At 39.4% G+C, this 26543-nt stretch overlaps 1 protein-coding gene across 6 annotated transcripts in view; it reads right to left on the bottom strand.

The window, feature by feature from the left end:
• fhit (fragile histidine triad diadenosine triphosphatase) overlaps window positions 1-25798 on the bottom strand; it is a 208918-nt gene extending 183120 nt beyond the window's left edge. Inside the window, exons 1-3 of one of the 6 annotated variants that reach the window (XM_042090343.1) lie at window positions 25506-25798; window positions 12965-13076; window positions 6379-6440 (exon numbers count right to left, since the gene is read on the bottom strand). The gene's annotated coding sequence lies outside the window, so the exon portion shown is untranslated. Of the gene's footprint in view, window positions 1-6378; window positions 6441-12964; window positions 13077-13185; window positions 13296-25505 lie in introns of those variants that run through there. The other 5 variants (XM_042090341.1, XM_042090342.1, XM_042090345.1 and 2 more) reach the window with 5 other exon arrangements.
• Window positions 25799-26543: the final 745 nt, after the last annotated feature.

Here is a 26543-nt window from a genome sequence, read left to right as displayed (position 1 = left end):
ATCAGAGGAGAATCTCTGCCAAATAACATATCTGAGTTTACATCAAACACATGTATTCCTGATACAATGTTGAATTTCGCCTTTATCTGTCAATTCTTGTCAATTGTAACAAGTTATCTTTACGCCACAGAGATGATCATCACAAGGAATTATACAGGTGTGAGCTAAATAATGTATAACATGTAAACAAGCAAGATGTCAGACTGCCATGAGGCGCCATGAAAAATGCATGGTAGACGTACCGCATGTGCATGTGCATTCCGCTCCTGGTTGCCCTGGTGATGTGAGGCTACAGCATAAGCAGTACAACTAGTACAGTATTAGTAATGGGAGACCATTATCACTAGCCTATAGCTGATTGTATTACTGTTATTATGCAAAAGCCCACTTCCACATCTCGAAATATGAAAATGATATGTCAAAGATATGTGAGGAAGATAGGCTGGTGGATAACTTGCTTGTGGATTTATTACCACATGGCATGGTTAATGAAGCACATGCATTGCAAAAGTTCAATGATTTTGTAAGTGAATGGGATTAGCATGTGTGCGGTGTCAAAATGAGCACATACACACACACGCACACGCACACACACACACAATTGATACCGACCGCTGACCAATAACAACTGGCTCTTCTATTGGCTCTACATATAATCTCCTGGGTACACCCTCGAGGGCACTATCAATATACGGGTACATAGCTAGCTCACATTCATGAGTGAAGTGTGATATTATTCACACACACACATACTTTTTTTTTTTTTTTAAAAACACAAAAAATCTGATTAGGCTTTTCTCCAGGAGTGCTTGCCTAATGAGATGTTCCAGAGTGCTTGAGCTTGTTTGAAGACTGAAGGCCGATCGGCGGTCGCCAACGCTAATGGTATTTACAGAAAGCGGCTGTGACGGCAGTCCCCCTCACATCTGATGGACTCCTCTGCCAGCCCCCAGTGTTTGCTTTGGGGCGTCCTTTCATTCGCCACTGCGAGGACAGTTGGATTATTGACAAAGAGATAATGAGACTGGGTGCAAGGGGGGGGGGGGGGGCTTACTGCACACACGCAGCACAATTACTCTCAAAACTAACGTTTTGAGGAGGGAGATGGGGGGGGGGGGGGGATGAATATAATACAGACACTCACTCAACCTGTGAAAGCAGATCCATCTGATAATGTTATCAATTACGGACTAAGTGCACTGCAGGTTTGTATTTCGCTATGCTGGCAAGGGTATCTGCTGATGGTCAAGGCTATCTATCTGGACTTCATTAATGTGCTAAGATCAGTCCAGTCCTGACCCCACTAAAACCTTAGACATCTCATTTCATTAAATCATGCCCAAATCCAACAAAGTACTTATAACTACACCACTCTTTCTGAGAAGCAGTTATCCCTACGCCGTAGAAAAACTTGGTAATATATGGAGTTGTTTCCTTAATTTGATTTTTTTTTTCAGAGGCCTAAATCTTTCATTCAAGTATTGCCTCAGTAATGCATGAAACTAACCGTTTGACTTTGAGCTCTCCTGAATGGAATTTAATCTCCTTTGCCGTTAAAAGTGGTAATTTTAATAACCACTCTTTAACAACTCAGAAATCTATAGGTTTTTGCATAATGACTTAAAGCACTTTTCACTTTAAAAGGAAACCCTAAAATATATGTATTTATAATGAGAATGGAAGAATAAAAAGCAGCACAGTATCTTTCACAATCCATTTTAAATAATGACACAGTATGAACAGAAATTACCTGCCATAAAACTGTCAAGTCTTCTCAAACTAAACTTGGTGTGTTAGGCAGGTAACTGCTTGGGATTGTGATGGAAACTTTTCCATTAGGAACAAAAAAATAAAGGGGAAATTGAGACGCATAAAAGAAACCTCTCAAGGAAAAAGTAACAGACATCATTTAATGGGGGCCATTAGTGTTGATGCATGCTCTCTGCAATTCACAGGCTGCAGGCTTATGCATGTGCATCTCTTCCTGCTTCCCCACTACAGTAGGTATCCAAAACAGACCACATTTCTAACTGACTTTCTTGTTATAGTGGAAAGAAAATGCCCCAAAGTAGCCTAGGTGTAGGAGCCTAAAAGTAGTCTATTTAAAGTTAAAATAATTTTACATTTAAAAAGGTAGAGTTCAATAATAGGATAAATATGATTTATAATTTCATGATTTAAAAATGTTAAAATGCATTTGAGTTGCTCTGTAAGGTACTTGTATAGGACTTTTCATGTGATTCTGATGCCCACTATTGGGGTGCTTTATTTTGATATGTGGGGAGTGGGGTGAAGTGGAAACAGAAAGGAGATTGGAGCAAAATAGTTTTTTGACCTCTCTCTCCATCCTACCCTCAAAATGTGTATATTTTATGGATAACTTTCTTTATTTTTTGTAATGTTGCTTTGAGAGTTTTAAGTGAACAGTTAAACATAAGAAGTGGACTCGTGGAATCTTTTCAAGTGTTTTTTGAGACGAGGGAGTTTGCTGAGCGTCAAGCTAAAGCTTCAATTGGAACCTATGTGTATGCAAAATCAGTGTAGGGTCATGACACTGAAGAGCTCTCCAAAGCTCATCCCTACTTCATCCATACAAATCAGCCAATGGTGATGGTATCATAAGAATGACGTTCTTGTGATAGAAGCCTTTTTAAAAAATAAAAAACTTAAACTCACATACTTATTCAATAACAGATTTTTTATATTTGCCATTTGATTTTTTATTATATTTATAGCCCTCAACCTCCATCCTGGGTTTATATGTTTGCTTGCTGCTTTCATATCTTTTATGACTACTTTCTCTTCACATAAGATTCTTCAAACAAGGGATAGTCCTGGTCATCAGTTTTCCTCATTACACACATACCCACTGTCTTCCAAACTCACTCTTAGGGCCCTATCATGACATTCTAAAGCGCATGGTCACTGGCGAATAGTTTAAACAAATGTCAGGGTATGTCCTGTCCGTATTGGATGTGGTTTAGTTATGAAACGTTATGAAGTGTCCGGCGCATGGCGCAATAAGGTGGGACTTATGTTTCTTAATCAGTCATGGGTGTGTTTTGGGAGTAACATCATTTAAACCAATGAGAATGACATCGGTCATTCCCTTTAACAGTGCGGAGCGCAACTACAGTGGATTAGTATTTTGATAGTCAGCGGCACATTTAAAGGAATCTGCTTGCTCGCGAGACCGTATGGAACAGTTATTCCATTAAACAATTCTTTACTAAAACCTATACCAGAATAGCCTACACGCATTTGCACTTGTCTATTATTTGAACTTATTGGCAAAGTGTAACTAACTTCACCATGGTCTCATAGTCAACGACAAAACAGTTATACAGTTACTTTCACTATTGACTGGAAATAGGTTACAATCAAAAACATAGCCTGAAAAAAGCAGCACTTACCCCAATAATATTCGAATGTCTGAATAAAAAACCTAAGGACATTTATCCAATTTATCTTGCCTAATCAGTTTTATCTGGCATTACCAATTTGCAAATGATGGTGAATAACTACTCATTGTGAGATGTATTTCGTAATATATTTATCCTAATTATGTTTCCTATTGTAATCGTGTAATTTGTAATGTTTTGCATGGATGTGCACCGGTGCACGTTTGTGGATGAGAGAAGCATGGTGCGTTGTGCACCCGCCCATTTCACTGTTGATAATGTGCTCTTAAAATAACATATAAACAACTCACCATGGACTTCTGACCAGGTTTATCTTGGTCAGTGGCTTAATGCGTTTCAGGTAGTGTACGATAGCGATTTTTAGACAACGTGCCAGACCCCTCCTCAGGTTGTTAATTGCCACACCCTTTGGCGTATTACTCAAAAAAAGAGACGTGCAAGATAAGAAATAAATGTTGCGCTGGGATAATAACTTGTTTTCCGCCATGCGCCAGGTCGGGTCAGAGGTCTTAACGATGTCTCAGGCCTTTAGCCATCTCCCCATCAGAGCACTTTTTTTATTTTGATCAAGTTGGACACTCAGATCATTATCTCTTATTATCTATTGCAGACTGACGTTTTTATCAAGTTCGTCATGGCTGTGTCTGGACTATATATGGACTTTGGCTTAAGACACGCTCCCCACAAAATAAGTAAAAGAAAGGATTGAGCTTCTTCTGTAATTTAATATTGGCTAGCCGTGATATAAATTAGACCAAACGCAGAACCCGCCATTTTAACCATTTATAATGGCTAACCCTGTCCCTGCTTGTTTTTGATCCATAAAAACACACCGCTTGTGTTCAGGATCAATCACAGTTAGAAAGGAAAACTCATGGACATTATTCTGAATAAATACGACTGGAATGCAATGATGTCCACCCAGGGTCTGATAAATAATCAAATTAAATCCCTTCGTAATTGAACAGATTGCCAAGCGGGCAGACAGAGACTACATCCACATATGAGAGAATAAAATAAAAAACACAAAAGGGTTATGATTTCCACAACTTAAGCACATCGTATCCAAGTCAAACATCTGGTGATTGGAATCTAAGCACCGCGGTGATGCGCAGGGGCCAGCTTCCCTGGCAGCACTTTAAACAAGCGCTCCCTCAGGACCGCGTGGCGGTGCCCATCCAGCTGTGTGGCAGTTAGCAGGCTTCCCTGGCAGCTGGGCGCGCCTATGCTCACGGCTAGCACCAAGATTTAGGCTACCATCACATGCTCACCATGGATGCTATTAGTGCTAAATCCTGTGCCATATCATATCTATTCTCAGACCACTACATTAGACAGCATATTTGTTTCTCTTGGTTTTTGGTTGGTTTGTATATACTTAGCTCTTGCTGAACAACAGACTGTAGTGAAAACATTCTCATGATGAATACCGTAAAGTAAAAATGAATAAAGGTTATGTGTTTGAACCTGAATAACTAAAATAATGAAACTAAGTGGCCACTAATCAATTCAGCTGAATTGAAAACACCAGTGTAGTTTTTGTTTAAGGGTTTCAAGGCCATTTACAGCTTGTAACAAGGCCATAATCATGATATACTTATATGTTTACCCCAATAAATGTGTCAGTAATTGCATGTAGACGAAACAAACATTTTTGTTGAAAGACGGTCGACCTATGACTGCTATCAATTAACTACCAAGCTATCATACAGTAAGTTATCTGGAGAGTTGTCACACTGCATTGTTTACAGGGCCTACAGCTTAGTCAATATTTCTTGATTTGCCTTTCAGATCAGAAATGGGTAGAACTACTTTGTCCATTCCTGAACATCAATAAAAAACATAATAATAAAATAATATTTACTCAGGTGCATTCAGGGTAGCCTAAAAAGAGAAGGAGAGAGAGAGATAGATAGAGAGAGAGAGAGAGAGAGAGAGAGAGAGAGAGAGAGAGAGAGAGAGAGAGAGAGAGAGAGAGAGAGAGAGAGAGAGAGAGAGAGAGAGAGAGTTTGCCTTAAACAGAGCACATAAGCTAGCACCCTACTTGACACACATTCAAGACAAAAACCTGAGAACCACACTGACAAAGTACAGAGTCATCAAACACAGCCTGGCCATAGAGGTGGAAAGGCACAGACAAACATGGCTGCCGAAAGACAGACTGTGCCACCACTGTGACTTAAACACAGTAGAAACAGAGATGCACTTCCTGACACAGTGCACAAAAATATGTAAACATTAGGAGAACCTATTTTGAAAAGATGACAAATGTCCTCCCTGAATTATTGCAAGTGAGCGACGAGGAGGACGATGAATTTGATGTTTCACCCAACTGCTTTGGCAATACTGTACAACGTTATGGTCATGCTAATTTGAGAGAGAGATTTTTGAGAGAGAGACAGAGACAGACAGACAGAGAGAGAGAGAGAGAGAGAGAGAGAGAGAGAGAGAGAGAGAGAGAGAGAGAGATAGAGATAGAGATAGAGAGAGAGATAGAGAGAGAGAGAGAGAGAATGATGATGCCAATAGTGCAGGTATAGATAGTGTCGGTAATGGGTGAATCAGGAAAGGAGCCAAGATTAGTAGCTAGTAGTAGTAAGGTTATAATGCGATTTTCCAGTTAAAATGTGGCAAAACTTAGTCTAGGGTGTAGTTGTTTTACTTTCAATACTGTAAAATTCTCAATTAAAACGCTTTCTTTTCTTCAAAATATTGACCCTTCATCACATTTCGAACACAGTCATCAGTCTGAATCAAGGTATAAGGTAGCGATAGCTAGGGCTTTGCAAAAAAAATATCTCTATATGTCAATGTAACAGCATCAAAACTAACCTGTCTTCTTTTACCCATCATCAGCTATCTAACAACCTTTTAAATTAACAACCATGAGGCAAAAAAAAAAAAATCAATGATTGCTTGAAATTATATTGTCAAATAATGCAATAAACAAACTTACCGGCAACCTCGTCACCTTGCTGCAGTCTCCTGCTGAGGTAATTACAGACCGAGCCCAGGCTGCTGCACACAGAAAATAAAGTGACAAGAAAATTCATTACCGTTAGACATGGCTGACATTGTCCAATTACATTAGTTCTTATGTGACAACGATATTACAAAAACAGACTGATTAAATATACACGTTGTCTGTGAATATTTAAATTGTAACCAAGAAAAAAATTATGATGATTGCTTGTGCATGTGTCGACCACTCAACTTTTTCTTTGTGACCATTAATTCTGTGCTACAGTAAGTCTTCCGAAATATTCAGGTCAATGTGGAAAGCCAAGACCTGCACAAATAATCATCAATGATTACTGCAGACCTGGACTGATCGCAATACTCCTCAAAGGGTTCAGAGGCACATAGTGCTTCCCTCTTGACACTATTTTCTTCTTAGATGGAGTAAATCCAGAAATCCAGTGGCCTAAAAGGATGTCAGCTCAGTACTCAGGGCTGATGCAACCCGCTCACTCTACAGCCCAACTGCAAATAAGCATCAGAAGAAGACTCTGATAGTGCTGTAATGAGGGGTGAATGTAAAGCAGTTTGGGAATCCTTGTGATGTAAATCCAAGAGCATATGGATTTAAATTAAGGTATCAGTGTATGCTCTTAAATATCAGTTATAGTGATGAAATGAAGCTTTAGTTATAGGCTGTATGTATGCTCAGTGTAAAGCTGTTCAATGTATTAATGGCACGATGATGTGCACATCTTGAATAAAATATCAGTATACTGGCAACACTCCTCATTATTCTTTGAAACCTTGAGAAAATTAAGTGCAATTGCACGCTGTGTCACAAAAATATCTCTGCGCAATGAGCAACTGTTTGATGCTGCCTTGGGTTTATTCTCTGCACCTTCAACGGAACTGTGTGCATAGAATTAAACGTTTTGTCCAAACAGGTGTCAGAGTGGCACAGAAACTATATTTAGAAAACAATCTGTCAACACTACTGAATGATAAAACAATTAAATTCAAATTTCATGAGGAGGACAGATAAAATATTTACTGGCCACCAATGCAATTTTCATTATGTAAAGAATGTATGCTCAAGGGTAATATGCCAAACTAATTAGCACAGGGTTTGCTAAGCATATGGACTCACGCTACCATTGGTATTACCATAATATTGTGTGTAGTTTCAGAAGAATCACATTACAAGTAAAACTTGTGTTTCCAGGGAAATATATTTTAAAGAACACATTTGATATACATTTATTTGGGGTTAGCGTAGCACCATTTATGGGGGGTTAGCTTAGCATCATTTCTGCTCCGAACACAAATCAGGATGACATCTGATGGAATTCAAGTCTCTGCAATCACACACACACATAGGCACGCACGCACACACCCTCCCTCTCTCTCTCTCTCTCTCTGTCTCTCTTTCTCTCTCTCTGGCGGAGGACACATTTGAGTCGAGACAAAAATCCATTTATCAAGACAATGTTTAAGCCACCCGGCAGGGCCAGGGGGAGATGTGAGCTGGCAATAAAGTGGCCGCGCTGGCAAGGGCCCTCCAGTACAGAGCCGCCCCCAGACTCCCCCAGGAAGAAGTCGAGCCGCTTTCGCTTTAGAGCGCAGTGACAAACGGAGAGCGGGACGAGCGAAAGTGACTGTAATTAAAAGAGTTGATTAAAGTGACGGAAGGAGGCCACTTGGGGGGGGGGGGGGGTAAAAAGCACGAGGTTCGGGAGAGAACAAGGAAGCATGGAGGATCACAACATATCATCTGTAGGGGGCAAGGCTGTGAGAAGACGCTCAAGCACATCACGTAAGATTCAGTCAGGATAAAGAGACACTTGTCCTCTTCAGAAAGAAGTTCATCCCATCAAGTCAAGATAAGGATCAGCATCAAAAGAGAGACTACTGTCTGTTGCTTAACATTTGAGTAAATCATGACCCGCAAATGACAAATTACACACTTCATTTTGCTTTTTCCAAGTGACAACAGTCGGTCTGTCGTGAGCCCGTTCAGACAGATCATAGGGATATACTGCAAAGCAAGTTAGGCATAAATAGTGTAAGCTGGCTGGACAAACCCTGAAGCAGCCACTGGAGGCAATTAGTACTGCTCAACCAAGGCTTTCAACTTCAACTTCTGTGCGCACTCCCATGAAAAGGGTGGAGCTTGGCCTAAAACACATTTAACAGACGCTTCTGTGTATAGCTATTCCATTTTCCAAAATAACCAATTGGTCACCAGGCAGCACTTTTAGACATTTTTAGCTCTTATTTCATATACATAAACTGCTCTGGACTAGGTTCATTTTGCTGCATAAATTACCATAGTGATCCAGCCAGATTAAAAGAGACTCCTTCATGTCATGACAAACCCTAGCTTTAGGCGCAAAATATCTTGCTAACCCATTAATCTCACTGTGTAGTGTACCCCTCAGTGCTACTGCAGCCCAGGACCAGGCTTTATGTCTGTATGCAGACCCATTAACAGTGGGCATCGCCTCAACGGCTAAACAGAGTGTTCCAAAACCAAGAAAGGTCAAAGTCCCATTCAACATATCTATTCCATAGTCAACTGCATTCCAAGATCAAACAGCAAAACATTTGTATATTATCACAGAGGTGTTATGTGGACAACCTACTTGCAAACTGTCTGATTTGACCTAAATTAACTTTGACACTGTTGAGTTAAAATGCGTAAGGGGTTATTCTGGCATCATTGTACAACATACCTGAAACCACACTGAGTTTTACATGCTTCACAAAGAGAAACAGAAACAGAAACAGATCAATCCATTGTCTTTTTGCCAACAATACAACTGACAGTGAAATAGCTAAAATCCTGTGAGGAAGTTGTTTTGCTTACTCAAGCAGTTACTTCATTCTTACTTTATCCATCCATACTTTAATTACTCAAACAGACTGCTGCATATTTATCACGTCTTTTTAAAAAAAAGTAAATATGACACTTTTTTACCCATGAGCCATCTCTCATCAATTAGACTATTTCATAGGCCTGCCATGCATATTAGTCTATAAGTGACAGGCCCAGTGGTGAAACCATTCCTGTCTAATAATTGAAAATCCTGAAAGTTATTATAGAGGGATGAATAGAAAGCAAATCATTAAACCCCCCGACGGACATAATAGACATAATAACCCTATTACAGCTCATTGGTAAACACTGCATTTGGGAACACGTGTTACTGAACTGTAAAACATAAACATCAATGGTTTGTTGAATATGTGAGGTTGCAGAGGAAAACAATATAACACAGACTGGAAACAAAGAATATTAATAAAACAATCATATTAACTAAATTTAGAGGCAAAACTGAGTACAGTATTTCACCGTCATTAGCTAAAATCTTAATGTCACTGGAAAAATTCTGTGGATATTTAAAGTGAACTTCTGAATGCTGCTTTTGGTGGTAACATCCTACTGGGAATGGGGAAGCCAACAACTGAGATACACTCTTGTAAGGAAAAGTAATGAGCACCTTCACTCTGAGACGACTAATGCAAAACCCAGACTGCTCTCTCTGTTCCATGAACAACCGCTGGGCTTATGTGTGAGGTATACTAAGACACATACATACAGGGATATTCCAACTCATGGAACGTCTCTCGGCCAATCAGAAACAAATAAATAGTTCCATAGAACCCAATTGTTGTATAAGAAGACACATACATACAGTATATACATACATAGCTGCACTGAGAATAAAAGAAACACTGAGAAAATGCCAAACATGTTTAACAGCATTTGAAATGATTTAGAAAACAGTCTATATCGATGGCTTTATCCTTCCAAAGGCATAGTCAGAACAGCCACAAACATCTTGTGTCTTTATTTATGCTTTTCTTTTTTTTTTTTTTTTTTTTTATTTTCTGTCTGCCACCTACAAACTGTCAGCTCTCAGCCTGTTTAAAGGAGGCCTGCAACAAACCGAGCACAAAGCCTGGAGTTTGGGAATGCATTAATCCCTTGAAAGAGCAGCGGCTTCAGCAGAGAGAGAGGGGCGGCTGAAGCCTGGCTGTCCTCTGGATTTCCTAAACAAGCCATATCCCCCGCCGACCAAGCACAACAATGATAACATGCGCTGGCCTCTAGGGTGTAGTCTCTCTTTGAAATAAGCAGAAGGCAAAAAAAAAAAAGGAAAGAAAAAATAAATAAATTCATTCAAGCTCTGTGTACCAACAGCAACATTGCTTGTGCAAGGGTGAAATTAATGCAATATAATATATTAACATAATTAATATTTTTTCCTTTCATTTCTGCCAAATACGTAATGGGTACATGTTAAGAAATGCAATTAGCCAGGCTCCATTGCATTTATTGCCTCTGGTTACACGTTCCTGATGTGATATAAAAAAAATGTGGCATTTACTCAGGCTAATATTTTCTATCACTGTTCAACATACCATGCAGATCCACCAGCTGCCAAAGATAATGCACAAATGTGATAATATATCAACTTCCCACCATAAAGCTGTGGTGAAAATGAGCTCATCTGAGCAGCGCTGAAACAAAGATGCAGGAAATTGCTAGGGAGCGGCAGAATTTAAAATTCACCCAGAGAAGAGCACTTTAGAAAATGGCAATAACAACTTTATTCCCCTCTTAATAGCAAGATAATTGGCATTCAGTTGTCATATGGACAAGAAAGAGCTTTTGTAGCCTCAAAAGAGCCAATGCTTTGTGAGGCAAGTTCTACCTTCAGACCGATTTACAGTCTATTAAAGGCTGAATAAGAACATATCAATTGATTCTAATAGTTGTTTTTTTTTTAATCTTATTTGTCCCATATGATTGCATGCATCACAGGGTGCCTGCGACATCATAAATGATAAGTAATTATTGCCTATTAGTTTGTTCACCTCCAACGCAATCAGAGCTTGAAAAAAGCTGCCCTTATGACAGCGTCCTTCAGGAGGTTCATTGAGAAGCAAAGAGGATCCCTGGTGGTGAGTAAAGGTATTGCTCCCAGAAACAAAGACAATGGATCTAATGTGGAGAAAGCACTGCCCAACAACATTGCATTCAAAATCCACTTCCTCAATGGAACGAAGCAACAAAATCCCAGAGCTTACAGCCAACACATCCAAAGGACCAAGGAGGAAAAGGACAAAATGCAGCAGCTTTGTGTATACTTTCATGTACTAAGACACTGTACGAGATGAAGTCAACTCTACACAGATATTAGATGCTGAACAGTCTTCAGCCTATGGTTTTAAGAGCTGCTGTGAAAATCACAGATTCCCTAGAGAGGATCTAGAGCATACAGATGTCCATCAGTTCACGCCAGTCACATGTGGGTTCGTGGTCCCTTGCTGCACTACTCCCACAGCACTTTGTGCCAGTCTGTCTTCCATTTCCTCTCTCTCTCTCTCTGTGTTTCTACTCTTTCTGTCTTCCTCCTATTGTCAGTTAGATTTTATTTTTTGCCCTTCATATTTTTTTTTTCTCTCTCTCTCTCATAAAATAAGCACCCCATTTCCCAAGGCACATAACATTTTGTACCGAAACCAACACAGATAAGAAAGAGGAGAAACCAACTTGTTTGCCTGATTTGGGAACTAAGCTCATTGTTTCCAATGGGATTAGCAGCAGATAAAAGACTGCTGCTTCACACCAGACAGTGTCGGATCCACTCTTTTTTGTGAATGTAGCACTGACATTGACAAAGCAGCATGTTGACATGGCACCACTGAGTTGCACTAAAAGCACAGAAATTGTGTTGCACATTTAAATGTCAGTGGAAATTGCTTTGCACCTAAAGCAGCAATAAGCGATGCTGGCAGTTTTTGTCAACACACCCCAGACCTAGTTACCATAAGAGCGAACCACGCTTCAAAGTCATATGCATATGTATATATACATTAAATAACTGGCATATGCATATGTATATATACATTAAATAACTGGCATATGCATATGTATATATACATTAAATAACTGGCATATGCATATGTATATATACATTAAATAACTGGCATATGCATATGTATATATACATTAAATAACTGGCATATGCATATGTATATATACATTAAATAACTGGCATATTGAGATACTTCTGCCTCTTTGAATTATTCCTAGTTGGCTAAAAAATCCAAACCAAGCTCCAATATTTAGCTGCTGACTACAGCTCCCAGGAGTCTAAGAGATTACTTTTGCTTAGGACATCAATTTTAATGATAACCATCATTATAAAGCTGGTATACATAGGCAGTAAGACAAAGTTTGGCAAAATAAAAAAAAAAAACATTTGTTTGAGCGTCTTTAGCATTGCATGTAAAAAAATAAGAATTGTAAGAGATACTAGTTCTAAAAATAGTTACCCTCTTTAGTTTGCTGCAATACACAATCATCATTATCATCAGACAATACAAGACTGTATAAAGTAAATGTTTTGGAAAGTTTGGGTCTGACTTTACTTTTTGCTTTTCCTTATAATTTGTTGTATTTTTTTGTTTTTTGTTGTATTGTATTATAATGATCATTATTATGTTTTTGACTGTCGTCGTGTTGCAATGTTCATGAGTAGCTTATTAGAACACAAAAAAGGGTACAGTACCTCAATAAAGTTTTAGTCAAATGGGGGATTTCTCTTGCTGCTGCTGAATTCAGCTTCTGCTGAGATCTGAAGTCGTCTCCGTCTGACTAATTGCCAACGCTTTTGTCCAAACCTGCAGGTCAGAGACAGGGCTCCATGTAAATGTGCAAAAAAAAGTCGAATTGAAGTGAGTTGATATTCTGACAACAGCCCAGCCGATTTCTCTTGTGAGTGGAGCGCACCCCGTGACCCCTGTAGTGAAAATGATTCTGCTGGTCCCCTCTCCGCGGCCCACTCAAAAGCCCTGGCCCTCTCCCTGACCTCCGCGAATGGGTGAAATGACAGAACTGGAACTGCAGAACTCCACAAAGGTCATTTGCCAGATGACCTCCTCCTTCTATTTCTCCACAAAAAGAAAGAAAGAAAGAAAGAAAGAAAGGAAGGAAGGAAGGGGCAAGCACTACGGGGCTGCAGAGAGTGAGAGAACACCATGTCACTCACTTTCAAAGTCCTACAGAATTAAACGCACAACTGTTGAAATCTAGGATCCAATGAATTGAGTTCAGCTGAGGCACTCCAAATGGGCCCAGGAGGACAGTTTAAAGGGGAATGAGATGGATGACACTTAAAGAGGAGAAAGGCAATAAGACTGGCTAACCCTCAGCGTGTGTTCATTTCATACTGGTCACCTCAAAGCAAATTGGGGGCAGTAGGCTATATTAGGATACTACCTTCATGCACCAATTCCACTCCCTTCACTTAAGTAACAAAAACACCTAGCCAAGGTGGCAGAGACTTAATGTTACATGCAACCTTGCAGGACAAAATTAAGATATCAACCATTAGCATCTCTAACTACATTTCAGCATTTTAGCTAACTTTATTTAGGCACACAGTACATTATGTGGTAGCCAGTTGGTCCAGTGTGTCCCAACACCTTCGGAAATGTGCTAAAATATGCTAGCATGCATCTATGGGCTTCAGCTCCCTTGCTAGCACACCTCCCTCCAATGTTCTGCAAGTTGTGCGTTGGGTAGATGCAAGACTGAACCGTACAGTTGACTAAACACACACGATGCAGTTACACATAGGGGTTCTTGACATAATGTCAAAGCAGTTATTTCTTCGCATTCTATGGCTATATTTCTAGTTCAGTTTTAAATGCTTTACATTACAATCCATACATATAGCTTCTTTAAATGTAAGAGCCTTAATCAAGTCTTCCGTAAGTTCAAATGTAGTTTTGACACGGGGACAGACCTAAAAAGCACTCAGAAACATGAAGCCAAATGGAACTGGGAGTGGAAAACACACTGCTCATCATTATGGGAAATTAAATTTGGCACTCTCACTGCTTCCCCACTTCCCTGATCCAGTCAGCGTGTGACTGACTTGGAGGAGACGGACACACAAAGAGAGATTCACACCAAAGCCACAACTCTTCCAACATGCCTGGCGAACACAGGGGCCCCATAGCAAGGACTGCACCTGTTTAATTATACATGAAGTGGAGAATCAAATCAATTAGGTATTGCTGTGGTATGAATAAGTGGTGCATAATTGATGCCTGGTCTCGTACATAATGCATCTCTGTCCACATCTCTTACATCTACGATACAGTATGTACAGTTTTATTGCTTGGGCGAGAAAAGCACTGAGATGAATGAGGCAATTACATATACAACGTATACTGCAGCTGGGTCTGAGCCTGAACTTCCATTTTGGATTACCCTACATAAAGAATATTATAAAAAGAGGTAGCTCCTATTGACATGAGATCATAAGTATTTAATATGCTCACTATTGTCATATCCCTCTTGCTTCAGTTAGATGTGTGTGTACACATTGGGGAAAACCGACTAGCGATCATTTAGTTATTTATTTATTGCAGTAGAGACAGATGGCTTCCATTAGATGGAGGCTCCATGTGACATTTTTAAACAGCACCACTAAGAAAGAAACAATTAAAACGTATTCAATCAGGTTTCCCAAATTGAAACATCCAGTTGGGCACAACTAGACCCCCACGGATCCCACACATTCTGCTACTCTTGCTAATGGGTCAGTGACATATAAGGGTTGGTAAGATGAGAAAATTAAAAATATGTTTAAACCTTTAAAACAAAACATGCCTGAGATTTGCCAAAGTGTATACTTTGTATTTCTGTTGTATTCATATTATTTAATGTGACGTGTATACTATTTTTTAACAAAAGATAGAACTAACAGCCTGTTAAAGGAGAATTCCGGTGTGATATTGACCTAAAGTGTATCAAAACATGATACCGAGTGTGAACGTATGTCTCATAGCCCATCTCGGCTTGTCCCCTGCACTCCAAAATCTGGTGCTAGTTAGCCGATGCTACCAACATCTTTTTCAATAGTGGTGCTTCGGCATCGGGCTAGCCATGCAAATAAATCACTGTTTTTACACCCATTTACGAGGCTCAATGTATCTCCACACTTCATTGGTAGACTTCCGAGGGCCCTGACATTTAAAACGAGACATTGAGAACTTTGAAAAAGCACTGGTAGTTTACTTACAAGACGATTTATACAGACAGTATCTTCACGAAGTTTAGCGTTTGCAGCCATCTTGAATTTAGTCACGATAAGTCGAGCAACGAGTAAGAATGAACAGCTATGATAAGGGATCAGATTCCAAAAATAATTCAGTGGAAATGCATGGATTCCAGTTGCTGCTACTGGAAGAAACTGGAATCCATGCATTTCCACTGAATTATTTTTGGAATCTGATCCCTTATCATACCTGTTCATTCTTACTCGTTGATAACTTATCGTGACTAAATTCAAGATGGCTGCAAACGTTAAACTTCGTGAAGATACTGTCTGTATAAATCGTCTTGTAAGTAAACTACCAGTGCTTTTTCAAAGTTCTCAATGTCTCGTTTTAAATGTCAGGGCCCTAGGAAGTCTACCAATGAAGTGTGGAGATACATTGAGCCTCGTAAATGGGTGTAAAACAGTGATTTATTTGCATGGCTAGCCCGATGCCGAAGCACCACTACTGAAAAAGTTGTTGGTAGCATCGGCTAACTAGCGCCAGATTTTGGAGTGCAGGGGACAAGTCGAGATGGGATATGAGACATACGTTCACACTCGGTATCATGTTTCAATACACTTTAGGTCAATATCACACCGGAATTCTCCTTTAAATTGTCAAATGGTGTAACCACAAAAATGACAAATATCTAATATGTCACACCTATATGGGTATATATGGGTTTTTCATTGTACTGAGCAAGACCATATGCTATAAACATCTTGTTTTATGTCTATTCTTTGACCATTTGAGTAAAAATGGTTTAAACAACCATTATTACAGTGAAGTAGAGTTTTAAATCATTATCCATATTAACTTTTTTGTACATTATTAGTCTTTTAGACAAAATACTGGTTACACCAATTGACCATAAAACGTTTATAGCAATAGGACAAGAAATTGACACAGAAAATAGGCATCAAGGTAAACTGAGTTGGATATTTTGATATGTATACATGTCATTCATCATATTCCATATCAAATATCATTTCATAACATCAATGAAGAAACTTGTGTTCTATTTGATTTCAGATCAGTTCTCAGTCTATACCCATTATTTTCAATTTCAGTCTATACCCATTATTTTCAAAGAGAGTCAGATAAATAGCCCTATTTTCGCGATGCAAAACCTGGTGCAAAGCGTATTATTATTCTGATGCAAAGTTATTTCCTATCTTACAATTCACTTTTATTAAATAATGCGCCCAGGGGTGTGGAAATCACCGACATAAGGTGTGGTCTGGCACATGAGCTTAAAATCGCTATCTTACATCTAAAAATCAGTACGCCACTGACCAAGAAAAGTCTGGTCTATAGCGAAAGGCGCATATGAAACACAACTGAAGACGCACTGTCACGAGATGTAAGCAGCAATTCCTCTGCAGAATAAATGTCCTTAGGTTATTTATTCAGTCATTCAAACATTATAGGGGGAAGCTTTTTTCTGGTAACCCATTGTCAGTCAATAGTGAAAGTAATTAACTGTTTTGTCGTTGACTATGACACCACGGTGAAGTTAGTTTCACTTTGCCTATAGTTCAATTAATAGACAAGTGCAGATGTGTGTAGCCTATACTCTGCTAGGTTTTAGTAAAGAATGGCTTAGTGGAATGCCTGTTTCATACGGTCTTGCGTACAAGCATATTCCTTCAAATACACCGCTGACTATCAAAATACTGATGTGCTGTTTGATGTTGCCTTGCTTGCTGTTAAAGGGAATGACAGATGTCCTCCTTATTGGTTTAAAGGATGTTAAGCCCAAAACACACCCATGACTGATTAAGAAACATAAGAGCCACCTTTTTGCGCCAGGCACCTGACGTTAAAACCACCCCAAACAAAATAACAAAACCACCCCAAATGTGGACTGGACAAACCCCTAAATGTATTTACGCTATTCGCAAGTGACCATGCATTTTACATTGCTAAAATAGGGCCCAAAGTGTGTGTGAAAGAGAATAAGAGTGAGTGAAAGAGTGGGTATGATCATTTCTTAACAACCAACCAACAGCAGGATCTGCGTTCACTCTGTGGCGAGACAAGTTTTCCTTGCTTGTAAGTGGCATCCTTTGGGGGGACAAGAGGTACATTTTATATATAATAAATGTATTTATATTATTTATTTATATTTGAACATACTGTTTACATACATCATAATAAAATATTAAAAATAATTATGGAAGTTTAAATTTTAAAAGCTCTGACATTTCAAAAATCACTTAAAATCTAATTAAACCCTTTTAAAGCTATTGTTCATGCTAAATAGTTAGTCACTATTTAAAATCTAATTAAACCCTTTTAAAGCTATTGTTCATGCTAAATAGTTAGTCACTATTTAAATTATAAAAATAATATAATTGGCACCTCAAATTACATACTCTTGGCCCTGAATCTGACCAAACTGGTCTCAAACACAAGAGAGTCAAATGGTGTAACCGGTTACACCATTTGACATTTCTATTTAAAAGTAAAATTTGCAGGCATTATTATGGACAACTATGTACACACTTCACCTTAATGTGAATATCCAAACACAGTTTTTACATTAAATTGAATTTGACATGTAACCTAAGCTTGCCTGGCCATGGCCTAAAAACACTATTATGTTACTTTAAGAGAGTTGCTAACCTTGACTCATAGCAGTTGGGGTCTTGAAGGGTCCTTCTCTATGACATAGTTTCCGGTCACATGATCCTCTGGCATAATACATACAAAATTGCTCCCTAAATGGTGGTTATACACCACTTGACATTTTAAGTGGTTGATGTGACAGACACGATTCCCCATATTAATTAAAACATTCAGAACAATGGGGTTTCATTACTTGTATTAAATATAGAAAAGTTCTTCTGCAAGATCATGCCAGATTATTTTAGAAGGGATTTTGGAGAGAATTTCACATTTTTTTTAGCAAGTGTAATTATTTGGTTCATGTTTTTGTGGTTACACCGTGTTGACAATTTTACCCAAATTCAGTTAATACTCTTTCAAAATTAAATAAATCCAAAACTTTAAGATTAGGGTTTGATGAAAATAATATTTGAAAATAATTTGTCAAATTATTTTCAAATTTTAACTATTTTAAATGTATGTAAACAAAAAAATGTATGTAAACAAAAAAATGAGCGTCACGTCATTGACCCTAACGCACATGACAAACGCTGGGCTCCCACTAAACAGGTAGGTCGACAAGCAACATGAACAGCAACCTAAAATCACATTTTACATGTCAGGGCTAGACAATAGGCTATTGCAAATCTGTTAACAAGGGCCTAAGTTCAGCAAACTGATACATGCGGTCCTTGCTTTAATTATTTAGTTGTGATATGAACTATAGGGAAAACCCCAGGCAAACTACATATGAGACCATTCTCTTATGAGCAGTGCAGCAGAACCAGTTATTATAAGGAGGCACTTATTGTATGGTGCAATCACTAGTAAATTCACAAGTCAGCTATGGCATCAAAGTTTGACATGACACACTCAAGGACTTATGCAACTAATGATGTGTTGGCACAGGGCTCCACATGGAAAGTGTCAGGCTTTTGAGTAAACAGATTAAACAATATCATTATATCACGAATACTGCTGTGTTTTTAATAGTGATTTCTGGCCCTCCAGTCGCTGTTATCCTCAAAACATCAAACAACTTTTGCTCCGACTTTGACCTGATCTGGTTAAAAATGCCAACTTTTTGTGAAATGAGCTGATTTGACTTGTAGCCCAGAGTTATATAAGAGGATATACAACCTCTTTTTCTCTGTGTGCAATAACCCAGTCTGACTCCATAAGTCACTGGAAGTGGGTTCCACCAGTTAGCCTATAGCTCCCTTTTAGCTATAGGCAAAAGGAAAAGCATTGACCAAGAAAAACCTGTTCTATAGCAAAAGATGCATATAAAGCACAGCTGAAGATGCACCATCACAAGATGTAAGCAGCAACTCCTCTGCAAATATCCTTAGGATTTTCTATCAGTCATTCAAACATTATTGGGTTAACGGCTCCCGCACAGTTGCGTGTGTTGCAGTGCTGGAGACGCATCCCGTTCACTTTACATGGGTTTATGTCATCCGTTGCCGAAATGAATTGTGGGTCCGTTACATCGTGTTGCTCCCGTCGCTTGCGTTGAGAAGTTCAGCTGTTGCTGCACCGACGGACAGCACCAGACAAATTACGAACAAGCGAACAACAGAAGGCACCAGCCAATCAAATTACGGTTATGTAAGGGATAATGGACGACACAGTGGTCTGTTCACAGAAGTTAATGCACGGTCGAGGTTGTAAAACGGCCCCGACGCGAAGTGGAGGGCCGTTTAAACCTCGTAAGTGCATTAACTTCTGTGAACAGACCACCGTGGAGTCCATTATCCCGCTTATTCCACTGTTGGCACTTGTTGTGTTCCTTTCCTGTTACAATTTAAACTTTTTAATCGCTAAAACTGTCTTGTTTGTAGAACTAATTTCTTCCGACACATATAAACTAATTCCTCAACTCACAGGACAAACTGCCGTTACTAGTTCTAAATGGATGGTTGCTACGGCCAAAGGCCAGTCGTTAGTTCTATCTCTCCCGTTGTCAAGCGGGCGTATCCCAAGATTCTGATGAACTTTAGCTTTGAAACATCGCTATTTTACTTAGCCTGCTGTTATCCATCTAGCTAAAAGCCACCTCCATCATATGCTACAATATTGCAATGTTCTGAACGTCTGCATTTTACAGCTTGGATGCAACGTGACAGTTCATTTAAACTTCACAACGAGTTCGACGAATTAATATACAAGTGTGATACGGCCAAAAAAAATGGATCTACTTCATACTTAACTTACGGTTAATGGTCGGTCATTACGTAGGACAATGGGAAATTCAACCAAGCAGTGGAATAAACCTTAAATAATTTGCATAGCTACCGTCGGGAATACCCACTGGTATGCGTTGCTGGAGCGCAACTATGTGCGGGAGCTGTGAGTGTTGCTTTTTTCAGGCTATGTTTTCGATGGTAACACCTTGTCAGTCAATAGTGAAAGTATTTGGTTTGGGTCAGTCACCAAACGGGACAGGGCCAGACTGCAACAGACAATTAGGGCTGCAGAGAGGATCAATGGAGCTGACCTTTCCTCCATCCAGGACCTGTACCGGTCCAGGGTCAGGAAAAGGGCAGCAAAAATCTCTACAGATCCCTCACATCCTGGTCACAAACTGTTCAACCTCCTTCCCTCTGGTAGACAATTCAGGGCACTGTTTTCACCAAAACCATCCGACACAAAGACAGCTTCTTCCCACAAGCAGTCACTCTGTTGAACACTCAGAAACAGCCCCCACATAGCCTGGCTAGCGCCACCACTTCTCAATGAGACGTTCATTTTCTCGTATTAGAAAAAAATGCCCAGATCCGTTTATTGGGTGCCACGGATGTCTATCAAATGCGTCTGTGCATAGCTCATCATCGTCTTGCTTTCCCCCCTGTTCTGTGATTGGTTCCCTATCTCAGGCGAAAATTTGCTCCATGGTCTCCAGGCTGCCTTAGCAGCGTGAATCAAATTGCGCGCAAGGCAGCATGGGAACACCCAGGCTAGCCCCCACACTGAATAAAGTAAATCAACCCTGTTCTGCTCATCTACCTCGTGTGTACTTCAACCTTACAGTTACAGTATTGTTATTAATACATTATCATTGCACTGAACTGCCTTGCACTATATTTATATTTAATCTTAAACCTCAGTCTATACTGATATTGCTCTATTCACACCCTCTTTTCAACTATATTGCATCTTGCCTGTGTCTGTTGAGGTGTCCACGACTTGGCAACCTTGACAGGGACATTGCATTACCCTATACCACCCAGAGTGTCTATTTATTTATTGGCAAATGTACATACTGCAGGGCTCTACAGTGCGCCCATTTCACTCGCACATGCGAGTAAAAATGATGGCGTGCGAGTGCAAAAAAATATTTAGGCGCACTGGTGGGAATGACTTCTAACCATGTCAATGTTTGTCTACGAAATACGCCGCAACATCGAGAAACATTACTGGTGCAAACCATAGAATCACGTCACGAATGCAGCATAAAAACTACGGAAAGTTAGACTAGCCAGCCAAGATGCAAAGATTGAAGAAATTAGTTCTTCTATCCACCGAAGTCATCGGATATAGGAGGAACAGGATGAGATTCTGAGAATGCAGTGAGAGAAGGATAGGTAACCTGACATGCCTTTTAGCCCAGTTGACGTATTGGCTGCAATATGCAAAATATAGCTGAAGCGAACGGGCACAAAAGTAGCCTCCCATAATACTCCCATTTTATTCAAAGGTAGAACGCTACTGACAACTCCAGGCTTCCACGCATGCTTGTTTGTTTACACCCAATACAAGCTGGGGGGTATTCCAGAAAGCAGGTTTACTGGCTTAACTGGGTATGTTAACCCAGAGTTAGCGGTAAACCTGGGATTTCAGTTCCAGAAAGCTCAAAAAATGATCAGGCTATGTAAGTAACTATGGTAACATAGGCTCTGAACTGAACTGGGTATGTAAACCCTGAGTAAACGGTAAACCTGGGATTTCAGTTCCACAAAGCTCAAAAATGATCAGACTATGTAAGTAACTATGGCAACATAGGCTCTGAACTTAACCTGAACAAAACCTACCCCCTACCAGGTTATGTTCAATTGTATTCGGTTATTTCAGTGCATGTTCAATCAGGCCGCTATTTTTACACGTCACACAATGGCGTTTCATTTTGACGAAGGTCCGATTGACAAAGAAGCACAAAATCATGTAGGCTAATATTCATCCGTGCAATTTACTGTGAGAGGGCGATAAGACCACAACATCACATGAAAGCCTATCCATTCTTTTCCAAACGAGTGTTTCAAGAGCGCTAGACTTTTTCAGCTGAATCCTAAATATAGGCTACTTGAAAAGCATTCTCCATTACGCATGGTGGATTAGAATAGAATAAAATAAATCTTTAAAGAAGAATTCCGGTGTGATATCGATCTAAAGTGTATTGAAACATGATACCGAGTGTGAACGTATGTCTCATAGCCCATCTCGGCTTGTCCCCTGCACTCCAAAATCTGGCGCTAGTTAGCCGATGCTACGAACAGCTTTTTCAATAGTGGTGCTTCAGCATCGGGCTAGCCATGCAAATAAATCACTGTTTTACACCCATTTACGAGGCTCAATGTATCTCCACACTTCATTGGTAGACTTCCGAGGGCCCTGACATTTAAAACGAGACATTGAGAACTTTGAAAAAGCACTGGTAGTTTACTTACAAGACGATTTATACAGACAGTATCTTCACGAAGTTTAGCGTTTGCAGCCATCTTGAATTTAGTCACGATAAGTCGAGCGACGAGTAAGAATGAACAGGTATGATAAGGGATCAGATTCCAAAAATAATTCAGTGGAAATGCATGGATTCCAGTTGCTGCTACTGGAATCCATGCATTTCCACTGAATTATTTTTGACTAAATCGTGACTAAATTCAAGATGGCTGCAAACGCTAAACTTCGTGAAGATACTGTCTGTATAAATCGTCTTGTAAGTAAACTACCAGTGCTTTTTCAAAGTTCTCAATGTCTCGTTTTAAATGTCAGGGCCCTCGGAAGTCTACCAATGAAGTGTGGAGATACATTGAGCCTCGTAAATGGGTGTAAAACAGTGATTTATTTGCATGGCTAGCCCGATGCCGAAGCACCACTATTGAAAAAGCTGTTGGTAGCATTGGCTAACTAGCGCCAGATTTTGGAGTGCAGGGGACAAGCCGAGATGGGCTATGAGTTTTTGTAGTGTTGGAGACGCAGAGCATATCGGCAAGCTGTCAGTCGGTGCGTAAAGCAGTCAATAGGCCTACACGTGATGTCCAGTCAATTATTTAATTGTGCTTTTGACATTAAATAGGCTATCTTAAACATACGCATTTACACGGTCAGTTAGGCTATTCTCTGCCAAGCAAGGTCTCGGACGCAGGCGCTTAAGTATTACTCTTTTTTTTGTTATTACAGTTCTCTCCTCCTCATAAGCCTCGACTACTCCGCCTCTGAAAAATATGGTGCTCTTCCTTTCGCCGGTTTCACTCATGTTTTCGACTCTCAATAGATGATGCCTTTATAAGTTTGCCGTGAACGCGCACAACTCTAGGTTATCTAACACAGGGTTGATTGAACTAACTGGTAACCGGTGTTTTGGAACCGATAGCTCGGGTTTAGTCGCCACAGGTTCAGACAACCCAAAGGTTAAGTTTTATCTCAGTGTTTGTTAAACCTCCTTTCTGGAATACCCCTCTGAAGTGCAAAACGAAAGTAGGTCTAACGTTTGCCTACTGCCCCCATCAATGCAGGTATTTCAAATAAAAAATAAAAGTTTTATATATATATATATATATATATATATCCTTGATTAGCCTATGTTGGGTTTTGTGGAAGAGAAAATGGACTGTTTTAGTAGTAGTATTAGGCAGTATGCAGTCAGATAGGTCACCATGGGCATATTTGGATTAGCTACAGATGGATTCACAAATAAATAAATTAGCCTACATTTGGCAGGATACTTGATATACAGGCTAAATGCAAATATGGCAATGTTATTATATTATTTTACATTAACAAAATGTAGGAAAATGGAACAGACTGAAAATAAAATAGGCACTGATCTTTAAAATCCTGTGTCCTGTAGCCTAAATGTTGTCAGTCATTCTTAATATTCACAATTGGTGCACTGGCATGTTTAACTGTTAGCTGCAGTGTAATGTTAGATTATGTGTAAGTTAAGTACAGAACTGAATGTGCGCCCAAATTTTTGTCTGTGCTCCTAAATTTTTTAACTTGGGCGCACAAGTGCTCCTGGAAATTTTTTTTAGTGTAGAGCCCTGTACTGTATTTATTCTTATACATAGCCATATTCTACTGCCCTTTATTCTATTCTTACTGTTCCGTTTTTATTCTTTTACTCTTTTTATTTGTATGTTAATTAAGTGTGCAGACCTAGTATTTAATACCTGGATATAGACAACACTTAAAGGCCAAAAAATTGAGATTAAATTTCCATTTTAAATTCTATGTTTTTTCAAGACCGCACAGAAACCCTGCTTTTACAAAACATGTAGGCCTAACTCTAGGTCCAACTGTTTATAATCAGATACATCACGCATGGCATGCCTTTTCCCAGCGTGGAACATGGGATTTTAAACAGGGCTTTTACAGGATTTCCATGACTATGTAGCCTGATTCTAAGCGCAAACAATTTCATAAATTCTGGGAGAGGAATTAATCAGATTCCATTAACCAAACTGCAAGATAACCTATGACTTGCGAGACATAATTTATTACACAACACATCCAGTGTAATCAGAATGACTCATGATGCAGATGCAAAAGGCCTAGTCATGTTTTAGGATAGGCCTATTGCTTGACACTGAATACCAATTCACTCTTTTCTTTGGATGGTATGGGTCAACAAGGGTCAATGTGGCTGTGAATTAGGCTAGTGTAGGCTACTTCAGTGTTTTAATCACCTAACACCAGTGACCAGATATAGGCTAAACACTGATCCTTCAAGGCTATAAATGAAGAGAACACGTGTACAGAAGATAACATTCATAAATCTACAGCGCTCAACAGTGAGGGTGGTATACAGATACAGCCTACAACTAGCCTACTATGTTTAGAAAACGAGCGTTACTGAAGAGGAGGCAACTGACTACATTGCATTGGTTGCACTGTAACCTTTACGAATGACTGCATCTTTAAGACATCTTGAAACTGATGTTAACCAACCACACCGAAATCAATCGGTAGCTTAATCGGTTTTGGACGAAGCCCAGGAAGCTTGTAAATGTGGCAACTGACGTAAGGACCGCACGTCGGTCTTAAGCATTTAGGAGTAGGTGAAAGACTCCGTATTGACAAATAGGTAGGTCTGTATTTAAGCAGTAAATTAAAAGGCAGACAAGACTTCACACTGAAAAACGAGCCAGTTCAGGAACAGGGACTCACCTTCCGTGTGTGCGCGCGAGTGCCCCCAATGTATTATGGGTGATGTAGTCTCTGTAGAATATCCCCAGTACACATGCTGTCTCGCGTAGCCTACAATAGCTGATGAAGCCTGTATAGCAATAACTTCACGTTCCACTATATATGCTAGGTAATTGTTTCTAAGACATTTTCTGAAAATTCTGTATCAGACGGTTAATTGTAGGCTATACCCTAGTGCCTGCAACCACCATACAACCATAATATTCATCCTTAGAGGTGTGAGGGGAGGGGATTGCACCTTCCTTTATTTTGCCTTGCAGGCAGCTTCTGTTCCAGCGATTTGTTTTGGAGGTTCACACAAACTATATGGACTTCACAAGATGTGCGATAAGTCACACAGCGAAATATGTTTTCCAATAGCCTACTTTTAAAAGATGTTGACTAGGCTATCAGAATTTAATTTAGGACTAGGCTGTACAATTATTTACATTATATCTAAGCAATCATTTGAAAGCATCCATCATTGGAGCATTATTCAGATGTAAGGGGCGGCACTAACTTCAAGAACAGCACGCAATGGATGAGCCATAATTATAATTCATTACAGCCCAATTAATTAAACAGTCAGTTAAACAGACAGGACTCATTTTCAACCAATCAGAGGAGGTTAGAGCAATTGTGTTGTCAGCTGCAAAGTTTATGAAGCTTTGTATGTAAGTTATAAATTGATTTTAAGAAGAGATGGGGAAAGAAAGTCTTCAATATATTCCAAATGCCACTGATTAGTTTACATCCAAACAAACAAACAAAAAAAACTAAAACCAAAAGCTATAGACGTGCTTTTTTAATAAAGACTACACAATCAAAAGTAAGATTGATTTCCTGTCTTGGAATGTCAAGGGAGTGATCCCACATCTGTTCATGACAGACTGTCATCATAAAACCTTCCTTTTTTGGCACAACTCTCTTCCCTTCTAAGTTCCACAATACAGAATGATTCTCCCACAGATACAAATAGTCCAGGAGTCTTCAAATCTAATCCAATAATAAACATTCCAA

The sequence above is a fragment of the Alosa sapidissima genome, chromosome 4 (assembly GCF_018492685.1).
Source record: "Alosa sapidissima isolate fAloSap1 chromosome 4, fAloSap1.pri, whole genome shotgun sequence".
NCBI classification, from domain to species: domain Eukaryota; kingdom Metazoa; phylum Chordata; class Actinopteri; order Clupeiformes; family Clupeidae; genus Alosa; species Alosa sapidissima.
Note: the sequence above shows the minus strand (reverse complement) of the source record. Positions and strands in the feature narration are given on the sequence as shown.